Genomic DNA, 11834 nt, shown 5'->3' on the forward strand with positions numbered 1-11834 from the left:
TGTTGTCTTTGCATACCTCCACAATAGTATATTATTTAATCTTAAAAAAAATTGGAGATTTCCCGCGTACCACCAGAGAGGTACGCGTACCACACTTTGAGAAAGACTGCAGTAGAACACAAGCAGAGAAAAGGAAGGAAAATAAAGAAAATAGCTCTATTTTCCAGTTGCCTACATTATAGAGGGTGACTTTGGCTTGAAACAGAAAACTGAGTAGGTAAGAGGTTAAAGTGGCACTCAGCACATGGTGGACCTCTAAATCAGTTGTAGTAGCTCATTTGAGGAAACAAATCAAAATTTGTATTTCCTGTTGAAAACACAACTGAATTCCAGAAGATGTAACCATTTGTTTCATGAGTTGTCCTGGTTGTGTCACGGTGGGGATCACCTTTGTGTTTATGGAGTGGACCCAAAAGCAGTCACAGGAGAACAGGAAATGAAGTGTAATGAAAAGTGAACCCTTTATTTTGGCCAAATACCAAAAAACAAAACACAAAGCAAGGAGAAAAAGGGTGGAACTAAACTAAAACCTAAACTGGGAATAAACTAAACAAACTATTGAAACTATGACATGGGACATGAACTTGAAACTGAACAGGCACATGCAAAAAATAGACAAAAAACAATCCAAACATGAGCATAACATTGAACATGAACAGTTGTAACAAAATTCTGTGACCTGACGTGACCTGACATGGAGACACAGACGACCCGAAAAAGGACAGAAAGATACAGAGGACTTAAATACACAGGAGGATAATGAGGAAAATAGAAACACTGGGGAAACATAGCTGACACAAACAAACATGACGCAACATTGGAAGTGAAACTAAACACACTGTCACAAACTGTTCTTCAATTTAAATCCATCACAGTACCAGCAAACTAACATGTGCATTCTGCACTAACCTGCAGAGTATTTTCATGCAACCTTTAAATATTAGTTTGCACCTTAGTTTGTTTTGCAGCACATTACACAGTATGAAAAAAATTACATAAAAAGCTGCAAATTTACATTTACAACTTTAAATTTCCAGTTTATCAAATATCACTGAGCAGTCCTTACCTTTAAATCTAACCTCTCTTCTTCCTCTCCTGTCCTGTCTTTCTTATCTTTCTCCATCCATGAGTGAAGTGAGTTCTCTTTCTTACCTCTCTCTGTAAAATACAGCAGCTGGACCTTTACTAGTATCACACACTGCACGCAAACAGCTGTGTGTGTTTGCTGATGTTTGTTGAGCTGATCAAAACATTGCATAATATACCGCCACACAAAAAATGTTACTCCCTTTATGCTTGCTCCTCATTTATGGCTATAGCTAGATGGCTGAAGCACCATGACCGCAACTTTGACATCTGCACTCATTCCTGTATTGTGCCAAAACAAACAAAGAAACAACAGCAAAATAACACCCTGATTATTGCACACAGTTTTTCCTCTTTCTTTTCTTTTTCTGCGACATCCCCTGATGATTAATACTCAAATAAGACTGCCTTTCATGTGTTAAGGTTTACGTTCCAATCGATTAGATTTTTGAAGGCCTGCAGTAATGTGAAATAATAACTCCCCTCAAAAAGGATAAAACCAAAAGTAATCAGCAGGGAGTAAAAAGTTGTCAGGAAAATAACTACTTAAGTAAAATACAGAGAAATGAAAATTACTACTGTATTCTAGTACAGTAACAAAGAGTTTGTACTTCATTACTTCTGATTATTTACCACAAACAATTTTTTTAAAAACACTTAGTCATCTGAGTTTTCTCTAATATTAACAACACTAAGGTATGTGCATAAATATCCAGCTGATTACCATAAGGAAATGTGTAAGAAATGTATGAAAAAATATAATCAATTAAGTGCTACATCCCCTAAAAAGCCTCTGGAAAATCCAGTTGTATATGAACAAATAAAGACCTAAACTATTTGCATCTGTTTATCAAGAATTCACATGGAAAGCTGAACTGAAATTGCAGTTAGATGAAAACAACTAAATCATGCCCCATATATGTAGCATTCATCACAGACAAAGGGTAGGAGAAGATGGATTAAGTGTTCACAGCAGCAAAAGGAAACAGGCTTCCTCTTGATCTGTATGTCACACATTCAGAAGAGGTGAGGGATGGAAGCAATTAACACTGTGTCATTGGTTACATTATCATAAATATTGCAAGGTGAGGGGTAATTTGTATGATTGATAGGAGTCTCTGGCCACAGACTCCTCCAAATATTAGTTTTTATATGATTTTCTCTCCTAAAGGCTGATGGTAGATAAACAACAAAATACTCCAAAAATATCTCAAATATCGCTCAAGATTTCCTATCATTGTTAGAACCTTGACACTGGCATGAGATAACAAATGTTACTACAATATTTCACAATATTAACCAGAAGCCGGGGTACAGCTTTACCTCTTACCTAAAAATAACACTGCCTTTATAAGTATTCATGATGTAAGGTACTTGTTGTGTAAGTGCTGTGGAGTGCCTCACGGTCAGTATTAGTTACTTGTAATAGAGGAAGTTTCTTCACCGCAACAGATGGCTGCCCCTTCCTGAGCCTGGTTTCCAAGTTTCTTCTTGTTGCACTGCCACCAAGTGCGTGGGGTTCTTGCAACAAATGTTCTTCGATAGGAAACCTCCAGTCATCTAGCAAATGCTCACCAAATCACAAATGGTAGCATTCAAAGGAACTTATTGATCCTAGTAGTGACTTATGAAATAAGTTAAAAATGTAAAGAAGAAAGGAGTTCTGGTAGAATGGATGGGTAGACAAAACTTCTTTTTTTTTTTTTTTTTTTTACAATATTTAGTATTATTTAGTATTAGTTTTTAGTATTATTATTTTTAGTAGCATTTGAAAGAACAATATAGTCTGTTAATAATCTCTGTGTACATGCTGCAAAACTGTGATTCCATATGTGAAAATTAACAGGTCATTATGATTCATGCTGAAGCCGTATTATTTGCTTAACACACACACACATAGGGGGTTTTCATAATTACCAAGTGGGAAGCATTGTGACCTTTCTGTGTGACGTTTGCATGTTTTCTCTGTGTCTAAGTAGATTCTCTCTGGGTAGTGTCTTTGTCTCTTTGTTAGCTTTGCGACACACTAGCAACCTATCCAGGGTGTACCCCCACCTCTTGCCCAATGGCAGCCTGCTCCACCCACCCTGTTACTGTGGATATATGGAAGAAAACGGATGGATGGATTTCATTCTTCTGTAGCCCCCACATCACTAGTGACTGTCTTTTTAAAAATTGTCTATGGCTGAGAACAGATATGACCTTGCCTGGAAGAAGCTGTTCACCCATTGTCAGATTTTATATTCAAGGTCTCTCCAGTGGTAGAAACAGGATCAATTGTATTCATGTCATTTCTGCTGACACTGCTGTCTTATCGTGGGTCAGGTCACTCACTCACTCAACCTATCATCACACACTACCACAGCCAGGGCTGGACTGGGACAAAAAATCGGCCCGGGCATTTTGACTAGAGACCGGCCCACCAGGATAGAGATTGAAAATGTGACGTCATTCTGGGAACTTGTGGCAAGAGGTACTAGCGCACGCAGGCTTTCAATTGAACTCAGTTACACAGCGATAAAAAGAAACCCAAAAAATGGCAAGAAGCTGTTGTATTATTAACTGCAATAGCCAGTCGCATGACAGCCACGGGAAGCCGACGGGTAAAGAGATCGTTTTTTTTTATCCGATTACGTCGTTGAAGAGACATTTTTTAAGCCATGTTTCCGAAGTAAGAGCCGACGGATGGTCTGGATGTACCAAATATAACGTCTCAGAACACTCCAGCTCACATGTTAGTCTGCTCCAAGCATTCCCACAAAGGACAGTGTTTTGTAGTAGTTAATACGTCATTTTTCTTAACACAATTGGTGATATAGGTTACAAGCAAGTCTGGCGCTGAACAGAAATTGTCGCGCTATGCTCCTTTATTTATTGTGCATAAATAGTGAATTGTCCTGACACAATATTGCGTTTCACTTCTGTTATTACCATGGTACATTGACAAAAACATATACTTTTATTCACAGGATAAAACAGTTGTTTTGTATCACTAATTATCCAGTGCAATTACAACATACAATATTATTGTCACTGCTACATTTCTGTAATGCGTACCAGAAATTATTTCCACTACTAATTAATTACCGTTGAGCTCAAAGGTTATATTAATAAACGGTTGTGTATTCATGAAGACGATTTGTGAGACTGGTAAACTTACCTTTGTTTGTACGATAGTCTTTCGTTCTACACGGTACGGTGCATTTCAAGGTCCTGTACCCATCCGTCGGTACACTGTACCTGGGCTTGTTGCAGTGACCTGAAGTTACTAAAAACTTCATGAGTGTATGCACTCACTCCAAGAACCGTATAATTATAAATCTGAGCCTGGTGAAAGTTGGGCAGCACGCTAACGTCTTTTGTCCACTCTGTGTGCTTGTAAGAGTCTGACCCTTTCACTCCTTTGATTTTTTCCTCGTATCTTTTCTTTGCCTTTTCGTCGAGTCTGTCTTTGTATGGACCGGCATTGTTCTCCTTAGTTTTGTACATTCCTTTTTTGTGCGGCAAAGAAAAACCAAGAAAGTATTGGAACCGGAGAATGAACGTTTTGCGGTGCTGCAAATGCTTGCATTTGATGCGGTACTTGGATTGTTTTGCCACGAGTTCCCGGCATGCAATGCGCGAAAGTCACGTGATCTGTCAATCGCTATAGGAAAAACCATAAAGCCTTTGCATGAAAACAACTGCTTTGATGTACACTGCCTTGTTGGTATATATGTATCAATCTAATAAACTTAAACCTACACCATCCTCCCTATTCTGGATTTTAAACAGTACATAGCGGAAACAAAAAGACTGCTTGGTCGAGTTAACCTCCTGAACTATCTACAACACATGGTAGAAACCTTAAATTAAGACCAAGAACACTAGAGGTGAGACATGATCATTAATTAATATTAAAATTAATAAATGACAGATTTAGTGATATTTTCATAAACACCTCCTTTCCTTTTTTTGTTCTCCCTTTTCTTCAGTTCGTCTATAAGATTGCTAAACAAGGGGGAGGGTGCATCCGGCCTCCTCGGCTGTAATTGGTCCAGCCCAGAGTCAATCATGACCAATTGGCCAATCCAACACCTTTCATTATATATACCCTTCCTAAAAAAAAAATAAAAAAATCCAGCGGCCCATAAAAACAAAAAATCGCCAGCGGCCCACCGGGCAAATGCCCGGTATGCCCGATGGCCAGTCCAGCTATGACCACAGCCTATGTGGAAGCATTGCCTACATCTTCATCCAGACAATTCTGCTGTTGCCACTTACTTGATTAACATAACCACCATAATCTTCTGCTTTATATAAAATATTTCAGCACATATTTCTTTTTTTCTCTCTGACATGAAGAAGACTCTACTACACCCACACATTTCAAAGTCAATGCTCAGTGAGTTTACAGGGCACACTTTATTTATAGTATCTATTCACATGTCCAAACTGAACATTCGTTAACTTTTGCACAAATTCCACAAAAAAGTGGGCCCCAAAACAAGACAGGCAACAATAATTTTGTTTGTGCCTACTGTGAATGTAACTTTCATACAAAGAAGATGCCTCCCACAATCATAGTTTAATAGTAAGTCGCTGACCAGACAGAGCGGTTCTATCAAATGTTAAGGGCCAAGGCTCAAGAACAATTTAGCTGAGGGATGTGCCAGGAGACGGTAGTGGAGCATCTGTTTGGGATAAATCCATTCTCTATACACTGTATGCAATAGACAGAGGAAAATCTGCTAAAGGTTGTGTAATGATCATAAGACCCGAACTCTTTCATGGCATGCATTTTTAATTTCTCTTTGTTTCTACATTCATCAGGTCCCAATCAGCCCAAATAGCAAAGAATTATCTTTTTACCTGATTTTGCTCTACAAGGGCCGGATATCCACATATGAGGACATTTGTTTTAAATTTCAAAAGAACCGTGGCACTATAATGTCCTCATAAGAGATATTAGGCCCGTATAGAGCAAAATTTAGTATTGTAGTCTAGACAACTGAAATGTGATGTTCACATATGTGGAAGCCAGATCCTAGGAGGTTAAGAAAGCCCTGTATTCATGTGTGTAAAAAAATATATTGAGCTATCATTAGGCTCTGCAATATGTTTTGTGGTCAGAAATTCACTGGGTCATCTGGCAGATAACGCCAGACACCAGCCCTAACTAAAATTACCTTGTGTTGCCATCAAATCATATGCTCAACCAAGCAAAGAGCAGGCACTCAGTGGTTCAACTGCTACTGTAAGGGTGAGCCTCTGTTAGGCTTTATCTATAATAGTTGGAGAAGCCACTTTTATTGCTGGTTCAACTGAGTGTACAGGTGACTTTAAGGGTACACTGACACTAGGTAATATGTATCACACAAGCAGGTTTGAAGCCTAAAAGCTTTCTGCAAACTGTGCCAGCTTAAAAAGGTGGGTGGGCAGCTCAGCTGAACTTGAGCTACATCCCAAAGTGGCAAAATTACAGACATCTTAGAATAAGAATAAGTAGCACAATGTCATGCACGTGGGTGCTATCGGGTACTCTCGATTACTGACTCACTGACACCCACGTGCATGACCCGTCTGTGTGCAGTGATTCTGAGGCTTGTGCAGGCGTCTTTCCACCTGCAACTCATCCCATCAACTAAACGTAGCAGTTTTAGGAGCATCTCCACGGACTGACCATCCCTCTTTGCCAGATCATCTGTCTACCTATGGCGGTAAATCAGCTCAGTAACCTGCTATTCCTCAAGTAATCCTGTGTTGTATTCTTCTAGTAACCGGCATCTTGGCTCATTCATCACCTCATCTCCGTACTCACCTGGTTTCCTCCGTTGCTGGTGCCTGCTTCATGCACTGCTGCTTCCATGCACAGATGTTAGTCACTCCTCACCTGCCGACTCCCATGGAGCCCTCCCTCCCCTCCATGGCTGTTCTCCTGCATGACACAAGTAAGAAAAACCCCATTTCTCATATCGCACACTACCCGTTGCAAGCTCTGTTACTTACTAAGTCTGCCCAAAATAAGAGGTATGCTGACCATCATTGCTCTCCCGTACCTGACTAGCCTCCTGGACAAAAGGTATGGCTGGCAGCCAGGGACATCCCTCTTAGGGCTCTCAACCGCAAACTCTCATCGGACCTTATGAAATACACACAATACTCAGTCCCACAGCAGTTAAAGTCAAACTCCCTTCCACTCTTTGCATTCACTTCACCTTTCATATGTCGCAGTTTAACCCAGTCCATTCAAGCCCATTTTCTGTGTATTTTCAGTCATCCAGGTCATGGTAGTCTAAGGAGCTTGGAAGGAAAGCAACTGGACTTCTTTAGGTTTCTTGAACATGTTAAGCCTCTCCTCTGAGAAGCTTCTTCAGATCTAAAACCAAATAGAGGACAGTCCCAGGTATTTAATCGTTAGTGGGAGTTGTTGTGTGTTTGTTAATCCCAAGGACACAGACAAACACAAACTAAACAGCGTAGTGTATGCGGTGCTGTACAGTGCTTAGACCAGTACACTGGAGAAACCAAACAGCCACTCCATAAACAACATAATATAGATGAGACACCTCAACAGGACAAGACTCAGCTGTACATCTACATCTAAAGGTCAAAGATAACACTATCGAGGATGCTCATTGTTCACATTTTGGACAAAGAAGACAGATTGCCTCTTTTACTCCTCTTTTAAAACCATCTATGTCCACTGTGAACGGCCATCTTTGAACAGAGAAGGTGGCTTATGACACCAACTATCTACCATCAACATTGCAGTTTTGAGATTGCTTCCCATGCCCCCCAACCCTACTCACAGCTTGCAATGATCTAATTGGGTCAAATGACAGGGTGAAGCAAGGTCTCCCAATAGTTTCACTCGAAACCTCTGCTTTTTTCACAACTTGGCTCATTTAATGAGCCACAAGATCAGAAGTGGGTCAATGAACCTCTTAAAGGACAACTCCCACTAAGGATTAAATACCTGGGCCTCTCCACCACTTTCATTTTAGTTTTAAAACTGAACAAGGTTCTTGGATAAGAGGTGTAACATATTCAAGAAACTAGAAGTCTAATTGCTTTTTTCCAAACTCCTTAAACTTTACTTCATGCTAAATAAATACAATAATACAATATTATTAGTACATGGGAATAAACACTTTTTCTGATGTCTCCACACCTTAACAGAAAAATGAGTGCAGTCTGGGGTTAAAATGGAATTTAGCAGGTGAAGGAAGCTTAAGATCAGTTTTAGTTGTTCAGCATGGGGAAAATCACAACTCACAAGAATTTTTGTTGAAACCCAGTAGATGTTCTTTGTGATCACTGGACCTGTGATCCTGCTACTGCTGCTCTGCTTACTTAGTGCTCTGCTCTTGGTGGATTTACACAGCTGAATTCAACAAGATTTAGGCAGAGCTATTTTGGCTGATTTCTGTCCTCTACAGTGACAGTATACTGTTTAGACTAGATAATATGAAGTTAGTTAAACTGTGGAATTAAATTAATCTAAGCATCATTAGCTTAAATTCAAATTCATATCTGCTGCACTTGATAACCTAACGTGTCACCTGTGATAACCTGTGCACCAGTCCAGCACCCTGCATTACTCTAAATTCACCACAGTAGGCAATCAGTGAGTAGTGCACTAGACTGGAGCCTATCCCAGCTGTCTTATGGCAAGAGAGGAGCAACTCTTGACAGGTCGTGAGTCTGTTGCAGGGTAATTAATTTATGCCACTGAAATGTGTTAAAAAAATTTTTTAAAAAAACCAAAAGTTGATTTTGTTCATCTCAAAGTAGCGTTTTTAGTGGGAGAAACATTTCATCACTCATCCCAGTGACGTCTTCAGTCTCAGCCGCTGCAGGTTTCCCCAACCTTTTAAACAGTACATTTGCATAATGACTGAAACTAGCACCACTCAAGAACAATGGGCTCTAAATTCAGTTTCTTCATTAATATTGCAAATTGTCATGAGCTTTAATCAACAGCCATTGATCAATGGCCATGAGTACCATTCACAGAGAGTTGGGGAATGGCTGCCATCACAGCATTCTAAGATGGTCGAAGTTGTACCCTTAGGCCTCCTCGATTCAGAGATGGTTTTTCCCTTTTCATGTTAATGTCCTCCTTGAATCCCCACTCAAAACAGTATTTCTCCCTGTTCAGGATGTGTACATGCTCAACATTGAAAGAGTGTCCACTGGCCTATAGGAGTGAACTGACTTCAGAGTCCTGGCCTGACGAGTTAGCTCTTCTGTGCTGTGCCATCCGCTTAGCCAGAGGTTGTTTGGTTTCCCAGTTTTCCTTCTTATCTCCTGAATCACCTGGCGCTTTTTGGGGGATTTCCTTACCTGGATGATTGCACATGCATCAAGACATTTTTTTCCTTCACACCAATTCTTTTTAGCTTATAGCATATTTAAACAAAATAAGATGACCCAAAGTTCCTTAAAGACAGGAACACTTACATTCCAGGTCTCTAAAAAACACAGTATCAATATAAAAAAAACTGTGTTAACTTAAAGTGTGTTAACTAATTATTGTGGGTAGTTAAAATCACAACAGTGTTTTGGTATTAATTAAAATATAATCATAATTTGGCAAATGTACAATGATTAAGCTCAAAACTCGTGACGCGCTGCTTTCCCCTACATAAGCTCCCTTTATAGTTTAAAAGTATCGGTATTGGTATTAGCAATAATACTATAAATTTACTTGGTTCAGATTGATACCAAAATCGCACAGCACTAAAGTACAGTTCAGGGTGAGTGAAACTTTTCTAGATAGAACTGATAGATGACAAAAATTGTGCTTTTGGTAAAAAGATCAACTATAGGGATGCAGTTGTTATAACCACTACATAGATAGATGGATGGCCTTTGGTTGATGCCTAACTTGGACCCACTATCTCCTTGATTTTACCCCATAAAGTCAGGACTTTTATTTGCTGTACAAGATATCTTTGTAATTTTGCTTCTTTGCACTACTGCAATTAATTTCAGTCAACAATAAATATATAATTGAAATGCAGATTTTCTGTCATAATTACTAGTCCAAGTAAGGGTCACAAGCAGCCCCAGAAATAGATAGCAAGTTCACTGATGACTAATTGCAAAAACATATGGTTCTTTCGCTGAGCTGAAGTTCAGTCGTGAATGTATGCACAGGTAGGTGGACCAGAAAGGAGGGTTTCTGCCAGGGAATTTAGTGAAATACTGGGGAATTCTGAGTAAGTCAATATTTTAATTTGCATTTGCTGGAGTTCTTACTTTGCTTTTCGTTTTGACAGGCTGAGGCATTCTGGAAGCAGAACAAGAGAGTACGGAGCAAACGGGTGTTTAGGCAAGTAAGTGATGAAAATGATGATTCTACTGTAAATAAACTACTTACTTTCACTGATCCTTAACAAACCCTCTCTTACTTGCTTTAGATCACTAGATCACTGGACTCCAACATTTTGAATTTTTTATGGAAAATAAACCATCACAGATAAGTCTAAAAATTCTACAAAAACTAAAACACAATGCTGGTCTAGAACCGCCAGATTTTTATCACTACTTCTTATCTAATAAATTGCTATATGTTTCAAAATAGATAAAACCAAGCTTATTACACAAGATCTGCCTCTAATCTGCTCCAGTATTCAGCTAAATCTAGAGCATGTTATACAAGACGGAAAATGTATTTTATCTGAAAAACTTTTATCAAAATATAGAATCAGCAAAGGTAAATTTCTTGAATATCAGCAACTGAAATCCATCATCAAATCCATCATCTGGGCTGTGGGTATCTGGTGGCTTCCAGAGGGCTGGAGAGCTGCAATTGCTGTTTTGGTGTGCCTGTGCATTTACCTTGGTGGAGGTGGAGGACTGAGGTAGGTGCTGCCTGATGGTCTTGAGATGTGGGGCCTGGGGTGCTTGTGGTGACGGAGGCCTGACCTCTTCTGGGCAGGTCTGGGTGCTGGGCCTGAGACCCTGGTGCCCAGTGTTGCCTGGCCTCTGGCTGTGTCCCTATTTGTATGGGGGTGGTCTGTGCCCCCATGGCCACCTTGCTGTCAGTGGGTAGGATGTGTCAGCCCAAGTTGGGATGTCCGGGCTACACCTCCGGGGCTCATGAGTACATTTAGGCCAGTCGGGTCCAGAAGAAGGAGCAACCATTGGTGGGTGCAGCTTGTCTTGGACCAGTTAGTCTTGTAAATGATAAATGGTTCTTATATAGTGCTTTTCTTTTCCTTCTGAGCATTCAACTTGCCTCTTTCACCCATTTGTACAAGCACTTTTTTAATATGATCTTTCTATGTAAGTGCTTTCTATCTAATCTTCACATGCATTCATACTCCGATTGATGCTTTGGAGAGCAATTTGGGGCTAGTATCTTGCCCAAGGATATTTGGCATGCAGACTGGAGTAGACGGGGATCGAACCAGCATTAGTAGGAGATCTGCTCTACCATCTGAGCTACAGCCACCCCTCACATTGTCAAGGGACTTGGAACTCATCTGCACACTCCAGTGTACTCTTTGTGGTGGGGCGGTGGGTGCTGCCCTCGACTTACTGGTATTTTGTGGTATTGACATTGCAGGCCCTGGGCCGACCTTTTAGCGCCCCATGGCAGGGTGTGGGGAATGGGGGCGCCTATTCTGGGGGTAGTCCTATACCTCCTGGCCTTACCTGTTCCATCCCTGCCTTCTCCCCAGTCCTTCATATGACACATCACTCACACATGTGGGAGCTTGGTGGGGAGGAGATTGTGGATTGCATAGGTCACAGTC

The sequence above is a fragment of the Oreochromis aureus genome, linkage group 15 (assembly GCF_013358895.1).
Source record: "Oreochromis aureus strain Israel breed Guangdong linkage group 15, ZZ_aureus, whole genome shotgun sequence".
NCBI classification, from domain to species: domain Eukaryota; kingdom Metazoa; phylum Chordata; class Actinopteri; order Cichliformes; family Cichlidae; genus Oreochromis; species Oreochromis aureus.